Genomic DNA, 12,984 nt, shown 5'->3' on the forward strand with positions numbered 1-12,984 from the left:
TCCGCACGGTGAGCCATCAGATATGTGCAGTACAGATTTTTAATGGAAGACGTCTGCGCGATATCCGCTTAAAAATAGAACACGTTGCTGTTTTTCCTCCGCGAACGGAAAAATGGCAATTGATTTCCACTCGTTTGCAGGAAAAGGCGGTTTTCAAGGGCATGCCATGGACGGTATTTGCTCCGAATTCCGCATTGCAAATCTGCCCGTGTGCAGCCGGCCTTAACTGATCAGGGTATTGGGTTGGAAATAGGTGGAAGAGCCATCACTAATCTAAGATCTGCAGATGATACAACTCTGGTAGCATCTGAAGACGCTGATCCTGAAGCTACAAGTGAGAAGATGGGACTTCAGCTAAACATCAAGAAGACAAAGCTCATGACGGCCGCCAACAAGGACGTCCACATAAACTGGTAACCACTTTGAGTTCCTTGCTGTTGACCTTTATTACTTGGGTCTCTCATCAATCGTAGTGGCAGCTCAACGGGTGAGATAACACAGCTATTAGCACTGAGGCGTACGGCCGTGGTGAGCATGGACCAATATGGAAGTGCAAGGATGTCTCCATCACCATCAAACGACGGTTATTCACAGCCATCGCCTTCCCGATTGCAATATATGACTATGAGAAGGGGACATTGTCGATGGCAGTGCTATTAGTGAGGCATTGCTTAGGCTAGGTTCACACTGGGCGGATTTGCCAAGGAAATTCCGTCCGGATTTGCGCCGCGGCTAATCCGCCTGCGGCCGCTAATCCCTGTATTGGACAGCCATGTGCACGAGAGTTCTCAGAAATCTCGTCCACACCGGACAGCGAATCTGCCGTGGCAAAGCCGGCGCTGTGGCGCAGATTCGCCATCTGCAGCATGTTCATTTTTTCTTTCTTCCGCTGCGCTCCCCTCTATGAGAGCGCCGGCCACAACGTAAAAGCGAGTGGCCAGGCTGCTTCAAAACCTGCAGCTAAGTGCCGCGGGTTTTGAAGCAGCTGATTCCCGGCGGAAATCTCACGGTTTTTCGTTATGGCCAAACCGTGAGATTTCCGCCCGGAATCCGCCCAGTGTGAACCCAGCCTTACAGTGAAATCTGTAGTTTGAATTGAAATGCGGGATTGAGATTAACCTTGCAGAGCAGTTTATATCGTGGTTGATATTATAGTAAATGCTGCTATTGTGAGCGCTGTGGATTTTGCGCTTGTCATAATCTACAGCGTTTATGCCGTGTGTGGATGTCCCCTAGCAGCCGCAAGGACTTCTACAGGGACAGCAACAAGTCCTAACTTAATGTCTTTGTAGGTGCAGAGCCCAGGCTGATGTCTGTGGACATGAATAAGGCCTCCTTCCCACGAACGGATTTCCGCCGCGTAATTCGCGGTGAAAATCCGCTGCGTTGCCCGCAGCTATTAGGTTCTATTGAACCTAATAGCACAATGCTCACGATGCGTAATTTCAGCGCGGAATTACGCACCGCGATTTCTCCCGTCCTCACCCGCAGCATGCTCTATTTTCTGCGGGTGAGGACGGGCTGTACGCACTGACGGCTTCCATTGCAGTCAATGGAAGCCGTCCGTTCACGCTATCTCCCGCTGTAACCAGCGGGAGATAGCGTGAAAAAACGCTTTCCCGCCCACCGCCGCGCGTCATCTGACGCCAAATGACGCGGCCGGCCGCGTCACGTGACACGGCCGGCCGCGTCACGTGACACGCTCGGTGACGCGGCGGTGGTGGGCGGTGACGGGCGGTGACGCGGCGGTGGTGGGCGGGGAAGCGATTTCACGCTATCTCCCGCAGGTAAGTATAGGGGCTCTGGGGGGCGCCGTGACGGGCTTCACTGCGTAATATTACGCGGCGGACCCCGTCACGCTCGTGGGAAGGAGGTCTAAGCTCCTTTCATACTACTACAAACACCTTCGTTGTACATCTGAGGTCGCCATTAGATTAATTCTTGATGGAAATCTCAGAAGTAGGTGTTTAATTGATACCACCTAGGGCTACTTCTTGTCCATAGACCGCCATTGTAAAGTTTGTGTTTTTTTTCTCACTGGATACTACTGCATAGAATAGCGCGGTCTCCTGCATTATTCAGGTGGTTTCCGTTTTTTTTTGTTTTTGTTTCTTTTTACTACATTAAACGGAGACCCAATTAGCCTTTGGGGTATAAGGTTCTATTTACTGTATAAACACTGAGCTTTTCTCACGCCAATAATAAATGTAGACTAAAGTTAAAGGGGTTGTCTAGCTGCAGCAAGTGGGGTTATACACTTCTGTATGGCCATATTAATGCACTTTGTAATATACATCGTGCATTAAATATGAGCCATACAGACGTTATTCACTTACCTGCTCCGTTGCTAGCGTCCCCGTCGCCATGGATCCGTCTAATTCTGATGTCTTCTTGCTTTTTTAGACGCGCTTGCGCTGTGCGGTCTTCTTCCTGGTGAATGGGGCCGCTCGTGCCGGAGAGCTAGTCCTCGTAGCTCCGCCCCGTCACGTGTGCCGATTCCAGCCAATCAGGAGGCTGGAATCGGCAATGGACCGCACAGAGCCCACGGGGCACCATGGGAGAAGACCCGCGGTGCATCGTGGGTGAAGATCCCGGCGGCCATCTTGGTGAAGGAAGAAGAAGGAAGATGTCGCAGAGCGGGGATTCAGGTAAGTAATAACATTTTTTTTTTTTTTTTAACACATCCTTTGGGGTTGTCCTGCGCCGAACGGGGGGCCTATGGTAAAAAAAACAAAAACGTTTCGGCGCGAGAATACCCCTTTAAGGTATGAAAGCAACTTAAAGGGGTATTCCCATCCCAGGTTTTCCTTTTTTCAATGTGTTTAGTATTGCAAAACAATGCATTTGCCCATAAGATGTTTATTTCCAAAATGCTCCGTTCTCCAGATATTGCAGCTTTTGATTCCTCTGACCTCTGGTTATTTACTGTTTGTTGCCAGGGAAGCAGATCACCTCTCCTATGGAAAGAGATGGCAAAGCAGGCCGGAACTTCTTTCATCTAAATTTGATGGCCAGGATCTCAGGAGAGCATGCCCACTAGCTTTTGACCCGGGCACCACCTACCGTTGTGCTGTGCTATTTCTTTCCATAGGAGAGGTGGTCTGTTTCCATGGCAGCGAGCAGTAAACAACCAGGGGACCAAAGAATCAATAGCTGCAAATCTGGAGAACGGAGCATTTTGGAAATAAACATCTAATGGGTAAATGCATTGTATTACAATTTCAAACACATTGAAATAGGATTCCTGAGATGGGAATACCCCTTTTAATAATATTTGTCAGACTGGTGTAAACCCACCCGCTGTGGTCAAATATTTACATGAATTTCCATTATGTCATTTGCAGTATATTAACCCCTTGTTATGTAATTCACCGAATAGCTGTGATTGGCTCATCGAGCGCCGGCTGTTATTGGCTGCCGGCGCTTGATTAGCCAATCACAGCGCTCACTTTGCTGGAGGCTGGGTATTCAAAGCCCCGTCACCAGTAGAAGATCAGCTGTAAAACGACGAGGACGCCGTGCTGCTGCACCACCGCCGGAGACCATTGGGACGCCGCGCTCCAGGTGAGTATTGATTTTTTTTTTTTACGGGCACATTAGCTAGGTCCTATTTACTGGGGAGGCCTTGTATTTCAAGCCTCCCCGAAACCCTGTTAGGTCTTACTATCAGGGTAGGACCTATTTTCGGAAAAACACTGTATGTAGTGAAGAGAGAGAGTGGAGGTGTTACTTTCACTACGCGACCTTGCGATCACGTGACCACCAGGTGTCCCCTGGCGAGGCAGAGCTGCAGGTCCTAACAGCTAAAGTGGAAAGGGGTGAAATTAAAAAAAAAAGTTGCAAAAATAAGTAAAAAAAAAAAATCACAGAATACAATAAAAATATGTATATTAAAAAAAAATAAAAATTACTCACTGCTGCCAACCAAAACTGCTGCCATATACATCCTGTAATCCGAGGCTCTAAAAATTATATATCAAAACGTCCGAAACAAAATGAGGAACCCATTCCTGTACTTTATTTTAGCATAAATATACTTTTTCTAAAAAATAAGCCACTAAAAATTTTTAACAAACAATTCTTTTGACCATTTTACTCCAAAGGCGGCCTCCATGCGGGCAATCGCGATTTTGCCGCGAGAAAATCTCGGCAAAAATCGCATTTTTATTCACTGTGATTTGTGAGCGTCAGAGATGCTTTTTTTTTTTTTTTTTTGAGAATAATCTCGCATCGCTGCCGCCCGTGATAAAATCGCACAATTTTTTTATCGCATAAGTCAACAAGACTCTGTAAAATTGAAATCACATCGCAATGCGCGTTTGTAGCGTTGCAGTGCGATAAAAAGAAGCCTCCATAGGAATACAGGGGAGATAAAAAAAATAGCGCTTCGCAGAAAGATAAAGCATGCCATCATTTTTTTTATCCTCCCAACATCACATCAGTGAAAACATCGCAGACGGGAAGGAAACCATTGTCAATCATCGGTTTCAGATCCTGCCTTTTTACAAACTATCGCAGCAGATGAAAATCGCGTGATTTTTGTCGCCCGTATAGAGCCAGCCTTATAAAATAAAAGACAATATTAAAAAATAGAACTATATGTAACGGGGAGAAAAACACAGCAAAAATAATTCTGGTAGCTGAAGAAAAAAAAAAAAAAGCAATAGTGAAACCACCACATGGGTAAAATCCCTAAAAAGTGTCCTCCAGTCATTAAGGGGTTAAACAACCTTGGATCCTGTCTGCTGACACACTGTATTCAGTATGTAGTTAATAGGGATGATTTTCTCCTACATTGGCTGTGATTATGGGGAATCCATTGTGGCCCCTCCCTACAAGGACTGCGCCCCTCCAGCCCGGCGCACTCCCCTTTGTGGGAGGAATGCATTATGAATAGATTTGGGTTCTTTGAAAGCAGCGCCTTCCAAGAGGTATTAGTAATTACACATGTTTTAGGGCCGGGATTCAGCCTTGCTCTAGCAGACAACCTCATTATTCTGTTATCGGGCCCTGACACTATTCGGGTTGTCACGACAACCGTGCGCCATTCAAAGCCGCCGTGAAAGGTTTGTACCACGGGCATATAGACAGCCTTGAGCCCTCAGCAGATGCTGAATAGCTGCGCCAATCACAGCCGGCCTGGGAAACCATGACATCATATTCCAGCCGGTCCCAAAGATTTAATACTTGGTTTGCAGTTCCCTTCCTGCTTTTTTATTTTTATGTCACAGAACGGCAGCTGCGCCTGCAGTCTTAACCCGTTCACTGCCGCCTGGGAAATCCTTCTATAGGGCATTCGTAACTTATTGCAGTGTAATAAATAACTGGTTCATTCTGCCCTGTTTAATTCCGCAGTAATTAACGTCACATACTCCGGCTTAGCAGCTGCCTTTCTGCTGCCATTAAAGGGGTTCTCGGAGACTGTGTGAATAACGGAGCGGTTATACAGTCTGGCTGATACACTGAATGGCCACTTTATTAGACCCCCATCTAGTAGGGCATTCAGAACCGCAGTAATTCATCGTGGGGAGGAGAGAGGCAGAGAGACAGTGAGGGGGAAGACAGCTCAGATGGTAGCGTATATCGTCCGGCCGTGAAAACGGCAACCGATATACGCTCCTGTGAATAAGCCTTTAGACAGCAATGGCACTGGAACTGGTTATCTCTAGAGATGAGCGAGCATACTTGCTAAGGGCAATTGCTCGAGCGAGCATTGCCCTTAGCGAGTACCTGCCCGCTCGGGAGCAAAGATTCGGCGGCGGGCAGGGAGCTGCGAGGGAGAGCAGGGAAGAACTTAGGGGAGATATCTCTCTCCCCCTGCTGACTGCCGCAACTCAACTCTCACCCGCGCCGGCAGCCGAACCTTTTCTCCCGAGCGGGGAGATACTCACTAAGGACAATGCTCGATCGAGCAATTGTCCTTAGCGAGTACGCTCGCTCATCTCTAGTTATCTGCTATAATAGCCCATCTGTGCTAATGAATGACAATTTGTGCTTTCGGACACATTAGTTGCAGCACCAGTGTTGTATTTAGCTACAATTTCATTACTGCGTGCCCCCTGCTCATGAGACCGATTCTTGACATCCTCCTCTGACCCCTTTCTTTGATGAGTTGTTTATATCTACAGGATCCCCTTTTACTGGATGTTTTTTTCTTGATCACACCATTCTTGGTATCATTTTAATACCATCACACAATAAAATGCCACAAGGTTGGCAGTGTTTGATATCCTGGCTAGTCTAGCATCGTTGACCAAGCTTCATTTGAAGTCGCTCAGATTTTTGGATTTTCTCAGAATATGGATTTGGATTTAAACTGATCCATATAAAACCTGTTCACCTGATTGTATGCAGCGCTCTGGAGTCACGTGTCTAAGCGGAAAGCACCAATCGTGAAAGGGCAGGGGTTTCTAATAAAGTGGCCATTTAGTACAGATTCACTGTAACAATTCCGAGCCCTCATTTGGATTCAGGGGTGTCTGTGAAGGAGTTTTAAACGACACATCCAGTACTTGAATAGTTAAAGGAGATGTCCCGCGCCGAAACGGGTTTTTTTTTTTTTTAACCCCCCCCCCCCCCCCCGTTCGGCGCGAGACAACCCCGATGCAGGGGTTAAAAAAACCACCCGCACAGCGCTTACCTGAATCCCGGCGGTCCGGCGTCTTCATACTCACCTGCTGAAGATGGCCGCCGGGATCTTCTACCTTCGTGGACCGCAGCTCTTCTGTGCGGTCCACTGCCGATTCCAGCCTCCTGATTGGCTGGAATCGGCACGTGACGGGGCGGAGCTACACGGAGCCGCTCTCTGGCACGAGCGGCTCCATGGAAGACTGCTGAAGACCCGGACTGCGCAAGCGCGGCTAATTTGGCCATCGGAGGCCAAAAATTAGTCGGCTCCATGGAGACGAGGACGCTAGCAACGGAGCAGGTAAGTATAAAACTTTTTATAACTTCTGTATGGCTCATAATTAATGCACAATGTACATTACAAAGTGCATTAATATGGCCATACAGAAGTGTATAGACCCACTTGCTGCCGCGGGACAACCCCTTTAAGGGTTGCACCACCACTGTTGTGTGAACCAAGCCTTAGGTAAGTATGTTAATCTTCACACATGCTGCTGCTGCTAGCGCGCTACTATGCAGCTACCTTCTTCATATCTGCTGTGTCAGCACTTCTCGGGCAGCGAAACAGAATTGATATTGACTTGGTTTACTAGAACAGCAGTTTTCACATTTGCCTGTGCATTGTTTAACATGGATTAATACAGGAGCCGACAAATGATTGTAGGGTTTAGATGCCTAATTGGTCAAATTCTATACAAAATATCCCGGCAGCATTGGCTACCTATCAGTCCTGGCCACATGGGATAATGTGACATTGGAACTGTCATTGATATTGGATCTTTCAAATTACCTTACACTAATTACTTAGAAGTGTCCAAAAGGTGTAGGCAGACATTAGGGGGCTGATTTTATTGATGGGAGGCCTAATTAAAGTCAGTTTTGGGCTATGCAATTATTATTTTTTTGTCCTACAGCAGTGCAAAATGCAACAAGTGTATCACACATCCTGCAACAGCATTGACAGCAAAAGAGCACAGCAGAAAGAAGTCAATGAGGTCTGATAATAAATGGCTGACAGAAGTTACGCCAGCGCAGTACTTGGGTGGGCTTGTACAAAAACATTGTGAGTTTATAAAGAGTCCAACTAGACCACACCCTCTGTCAAAAACAGAGGGGCAAAATGTGCCAAAATGGAGCAAACCAAATGCTTAAATTGCCTTCATACACTGCAGACAATGGGATTGACAACAGCACACACAATACCTCTATCAATAGGAGGGAGGAAACCACAAGGCAAGAAATGCGTGCTTCTACAGCCGGTTCTGGATCCAGAGTCCCGGAACAAATGTAGTCCAGAAATTGAAGAACGTGAAGCAGCATCCACGGAAGTTATTTCAAAGGAAAACTTTAATCCACCCAGCACATACAACGTTTCGACCACTTGAATAGCTGTGGTCTTTGTCAAGTTCATTGACATAATACATATACACATCTTTATATACAGACAAGACACACGCCTGAACCAATAAAAACAGACAACACATGAATACAATTAGATAAAATCCTTTAAAGTGTGAGCCGAACCTGCAGATTGGACGGACCGGGGTAGGGACCCTGGCACACTAACCACCCCTTCTGTGTGCAAAGTTGTTTTGCCATTATCCGCCAAAAAACAGCGACAGTTGGATAGAATCTTTCGCTGGGTGGACGCATTCGCTGCGCATGCGCAGTTTAAACGAATTTGTGACAGTGAGTTTTCTCCCTGTTTTCTCCGTTTGGAGTACCGGGAAAGTTGAATACAGTCTTGCGCCTGCGCATTACCAACGCAGGGACGCCGGTTTTTGGCGCATGTGGTGGTTTTATGGCCCTACATGTATATATTTTTTCTTCAGCTACGAAATTTTTTTTTGCTGTGTCTTTTTTTTTTTTCTCTTGACCTAAAAAGTCTATTTTTTAACTACTTAATGCTGCCGGGCGTACATTTACATCCTGCAGCGTCAGGGTATGTATGAAGGAAGATCGCGTGGCGATCAATTATCATACAACATGGGCGCAGGCTGCTTCTTACAGCCGACACCCAGCGACAACAGCTCCGATCAGCCGCTGCTAATCGGAGCTGCTAACCCTTTAAATATCGCTGTCAATTCTGACAGTGGCATTTACCGTAAATCTGCATTTAAATGTGATGAGATCGCATGGATCTGTGTGGGAGTCAGGGTAGCCGGGGGCCTTCTGAAAGGCCCCGAGGGCTGTCTTGGCAGAATGCCTATCAAGCCATCCTGATCGCAGTATGATGTAATGCTATGTCAAAAATACATGACACTGAGCGGCCTCAGACAATCAGAGCAATATCTTGCTGGAGGCGGGGATATCAATCCCCATCACCAGCAATAAATGCCTTGTCAGCCATGACAAGTGCCCGGCAGCCTGCCCCGAGGTCCGGAGAGCAGCAGGGGGGACCAGGACAGCACCACCAAGTACATTGTACCAAGTTGTGCCACATTTTCACTGCTGCCCATTTATTTCAATGGGCGACGTGCGTCTAAAAATGGTCAAAGACAGAACATGCATCGCTGTCATAGCGCAGCGTTTTGACGCTTGTGTGAACAGGCCCATTGAAACGAATGGGGGTGTTGTGCAACATTTAGCGCAGCGCTGAAAAGGCAGCACTAAACTCTGTGCAAAAATGTCTGTGTGAGGGAGGGGTGGTGGGGGGCCCCTTAGAAAGTATCCTTATTTCGCAACATTGTCCACACCTGCCTGAAATATTAGCCCAGCGCTGTACATGGAGTTTGTGCTTTCAGAGCTGTTCTACGGTAGATCTCCAATACTTCATGGCTACATCCTATAGCCAGACCTACGTAACAGGGATGGAGACTGGTGCAGGCTGTTTTAGGGGCCCTTATATTGCTCTGTGGTTTCTATATATTAAAAGGCCATCTCCATTCTATGCAGGACATCAAACCACTTTTCCAAGAAATTTCCTGCCCAAAAATTAGTCACCCACCCCCACAACTCGTAGTCACATCTGTTCTTGTAGCAGCCTGCTTCACACTATGATTGTCACGCCAACTCTCCCATTCATGTCTTTGCAGCTGTATAACAAATGCAAATAAAATGTCAAACGTCTTGAAATTGTGTCAGCGACATATTCTAAATACCCCCGGAGGAACGCAGTCGCAACACTTCAACTTTACTCCACTTTTCTTCATAGTGAACTTCTGTTTTCTTGTCGCTTCTTGCCCAAAATGTGGAAACTAAAATGCTAATCTCGTTCAATGTCTCCGTTCTCTGTTTTTACTCCCTTTGGTCCAGATGAGTTGGGGGCTGAAATAAATCCTGCCACAAAATGAGAGGCATTCATTGAATGTATTCACTGGCTGATTGCTGCGCCCTCATGGTCTCCATCCAATCATAATGCATGGCAGCACAGGGTATGCTGGGACATGTAATACAGATTCCAAACGGTCTGGCTCTGCAGGCCCTCACACTAGTGGGCCACCTGCTTAGTGCAAAGGGTGCTCTGTAATGCACTTATTTTGCATTTCTCATTTGACGCCGAGAAGAATTTTTACTTTCATGATGTTCTTACTGCTGGTCTTGCCTGTAGCTAAAAGGGGGTAAAGAAAGGGAATACATGCTAAGTCAAAAATTAGGTGTATTTTTCTTTCAAGATCTAGAAATTACCTTTGGTGCTTTTTTTTTGGTGTAAAATGCGGGTTTTTATTTTGTCTTAATATTTGTGTGCTTTTTTCCCATTTGTGCCAGTTTTGGGCTAATTTGTGCAATGCTTATCAGTTTTGATGTCTGATAGGATATGTGACCATGGTTTATTTTTAGGCAGTTTGGGGTTATCTGGTTACCAGACAACATTTCCCCAATAGCTGCATTAAAATAACAAAAAGAGCAGTACTTACCGCTCCTCTGCCGCGGGGATCCAGCCCTGCAACCCCACCATCATCCTGGTGTTTGTTGTGGATGTTGATGTCACAGGAAGTCCCCATCAGAGGCTTCAGGGTCAATGTTCAGAACTCCTGGCATCATGGCGGGCAGGATGTGATCGCTTATGCCAGGAGAACGGCCGATTACGTTGCAAACTATGATTTTGGATGATGTTGTCACAGGAAGTCACCTGACTGCTGCAACCAAACCCCAGGAGAACGGCAGGGGCAATACTGTATCCCTGCGGCAGAGGATGGGGGGATGCAGCTTTTTTTTGTTAAAGCAGTTGGAGCTATTGAACTTCGCAAATGTGAATTTTTTAAAAACTTGCTACATTTTTGCCCAATTTGACCCCACTGCTTGAGTGGCATAAATTCTGGGGGGATTTTCGTAAAAAAAATTTTCAATATCACTTCTCTGGCTTGCATTTTATTTCGCCGGCCGGTGTAAGTTGCGTTAAATATTATGAAATTGTTGCCCATTATGTATTCCATTTTGAGCAGATTGCACCAATCGATGAAAATGACTGCATGGCATAAAAGTGGTGTCGCAAATTCCTTGGATTTACAATCTAACTTCTCCCATTTGAGTCCCTACAAGTGATGCCCGCTGTATATTAATGATTTATTACACTGCTCTTATAATAAAGCCATACTTTTCTGAACTTAAAAAACAATCTTTGCGTTGGATTAGGTTTCACCGCCTCCCCGTTCTTGTAGAATTTCTTATTTAGCAGTCAGCCACAGAATTTTTGAATGTCCGTTGACAGTCGCAGGGAGCTGTACGCTTGGCCGCCACCGCCGACTTCCTATGTCTGACCCGCCGTCTGCCAAGTATTTTTACAGTGAATTAATCTGAAGGTTTCTGTCCAGCAGGGAAGGTTGTGTTTCCACCGTGAGCACCTGTACAGAATTAATATATTCAGCGGGGCGGAGGAGCCTCCTAGGGTAAAGATGGCTGCGTGGAGGACTGCTGCAGAGCTACGATGCCATAGCCAGCACTCGGGTGGCTGCTTATATATTACCAAGACCCTATGAGAAATGAGGGGTGCGATCCAACTGGTACATAGAGCGTGACAACTCCTCCGTATATACCAGGCACTGCTCATCATTAGCCCCGTTTTACGTACAGTGCTGTATCATTACAGTGGTAATAATACATTACTGCGCAATACTTCTGACAGGTCAGACTTGGGTCGGGCGCACCCGACTGTATGGTAAAATGCTGCATATTACTGCGTTTGCGCATGACGGCAGCATATCTCACGCACGCTGCCATGCGCTGGCTTCCTGGTTTTATTCTCTCTTTTTTTAAACTTTCCTTCTATTGTCTCTAAGTGTTGCAATGTAATTACATATTTACAGCCCTTTCTTACGCATCCATAGAGAACAATAGGGCTCTATCGCGCATAATACGCAGCAAAGTAGAGCATGCGTCCTTTTTATGCATGCATTATACGCAATGAATATACACAAGTGTGAACGGATCGATGAAAATCAATGTACTTTCATTGACTCCATTCGCCACATATTATACGCCCCTATATTGAGCTCGTAATACACAATTAGATTACGCTTGTGTAAGCCTGGCATTAAGGGGGTTCTGATATCGGGTTTATGCCGCCTAAGCCCAGGATGTGGATGCCTGTCCCCTCCGTTAGTGCTTTATTCTAAAACTGCTGCATTTCACAATAAATGCACTTTGAAATTTGACGCTGAGCTGCGCTCCAAGCCGTGGCGGCGGCCCTGTTCAGCCCTTCCCCGTCTGCGGCATTAAGACTGACAGCGCCTCTCCGCTTGTAGCGGGTGGGGAGAGGCCGGCGTGTGCTATCCTATGATGTGGTCTCCTGCACTATTCAATGCAGTGAAACCGCCTGAACGGAAACAAAATTGGCCTCCATTGGGTAATTTAGGGTCTATGGTTCTGCAAAACTGTAAAATGTGCATGCTAATCTGTGTATCCAGAAAGAGTCTGGAAGGGGTCCAAACTAGTTAGAGTCTTGTCCTCTATTCCCATGAATCTGTGTTCAGATGGTCCACAGTCGGGTCTACTGCATATAGGGTGTTGAAGGCTCGTAGATGGTGTTGGTTTTAGGACACTCGCCCCAATATCCAGTGACTGTTTCCTGTTGATGTCCGTCACTTGCCATGATGGCGTATATCATTAGTGCAATCACCGTGCTTATGGCTAACGGCCAGTAGTGACCACGCGGCAGCACGCACGGCACAACTGACATACCAAGAATGTAAGGCAGGTCTCCCAAACCATTTAGAAAGCCCCAGTGGTAACCGTCGGCTCTTCAACAGAGTTCTGCTAATGTTTAAAACTTCTTCTACAGCACCGAACGCAAACCTTTTAGCATTCCCTGCCCTATAACTACCTGTTGTTATTGAGTGTCTGTTCCCAGCACCGACTGGCAAGTTCGTACCTACGGTCAGAAGGAGTTGTCCGTCTTCCAATAATGTACTTTTAAAT

At 46.5% G+C, this 12,984-nt stretch overlaps 1 protein-coding gene across 1 annotated transcript in view; it reads left to right on the forward strand.

The window, feature by feature from the left end:
• The window catches only part of PAK3 (p21 (RAC1) activated kinase 3), a 188,313-nt gene that overhangs the window by 61,399 nt on the left and 113,930 nt on the right, over positions 1–12,984 (forward strand). The gene's annotated exons all lie outside the window — the stretch shown is intronic.

This window comes from Eleutherodactylus coqui, chromosome 10, assembly GCF_035609145.1.
Source record: "Eleutherodactylus coqui strain aEleCoq1 chromosome 10, aEleCoq1.hap1, whole genome shotgun sequence".
In the NCBI taxonomy this organism is placed as follows: domain Eukaryota; kingdom Metazoa; phylum Chordata; class Amphibia; order Anura; family Eleutherodactylidae; genus Eleutherodactylus; species Eleutherodactylus coqui.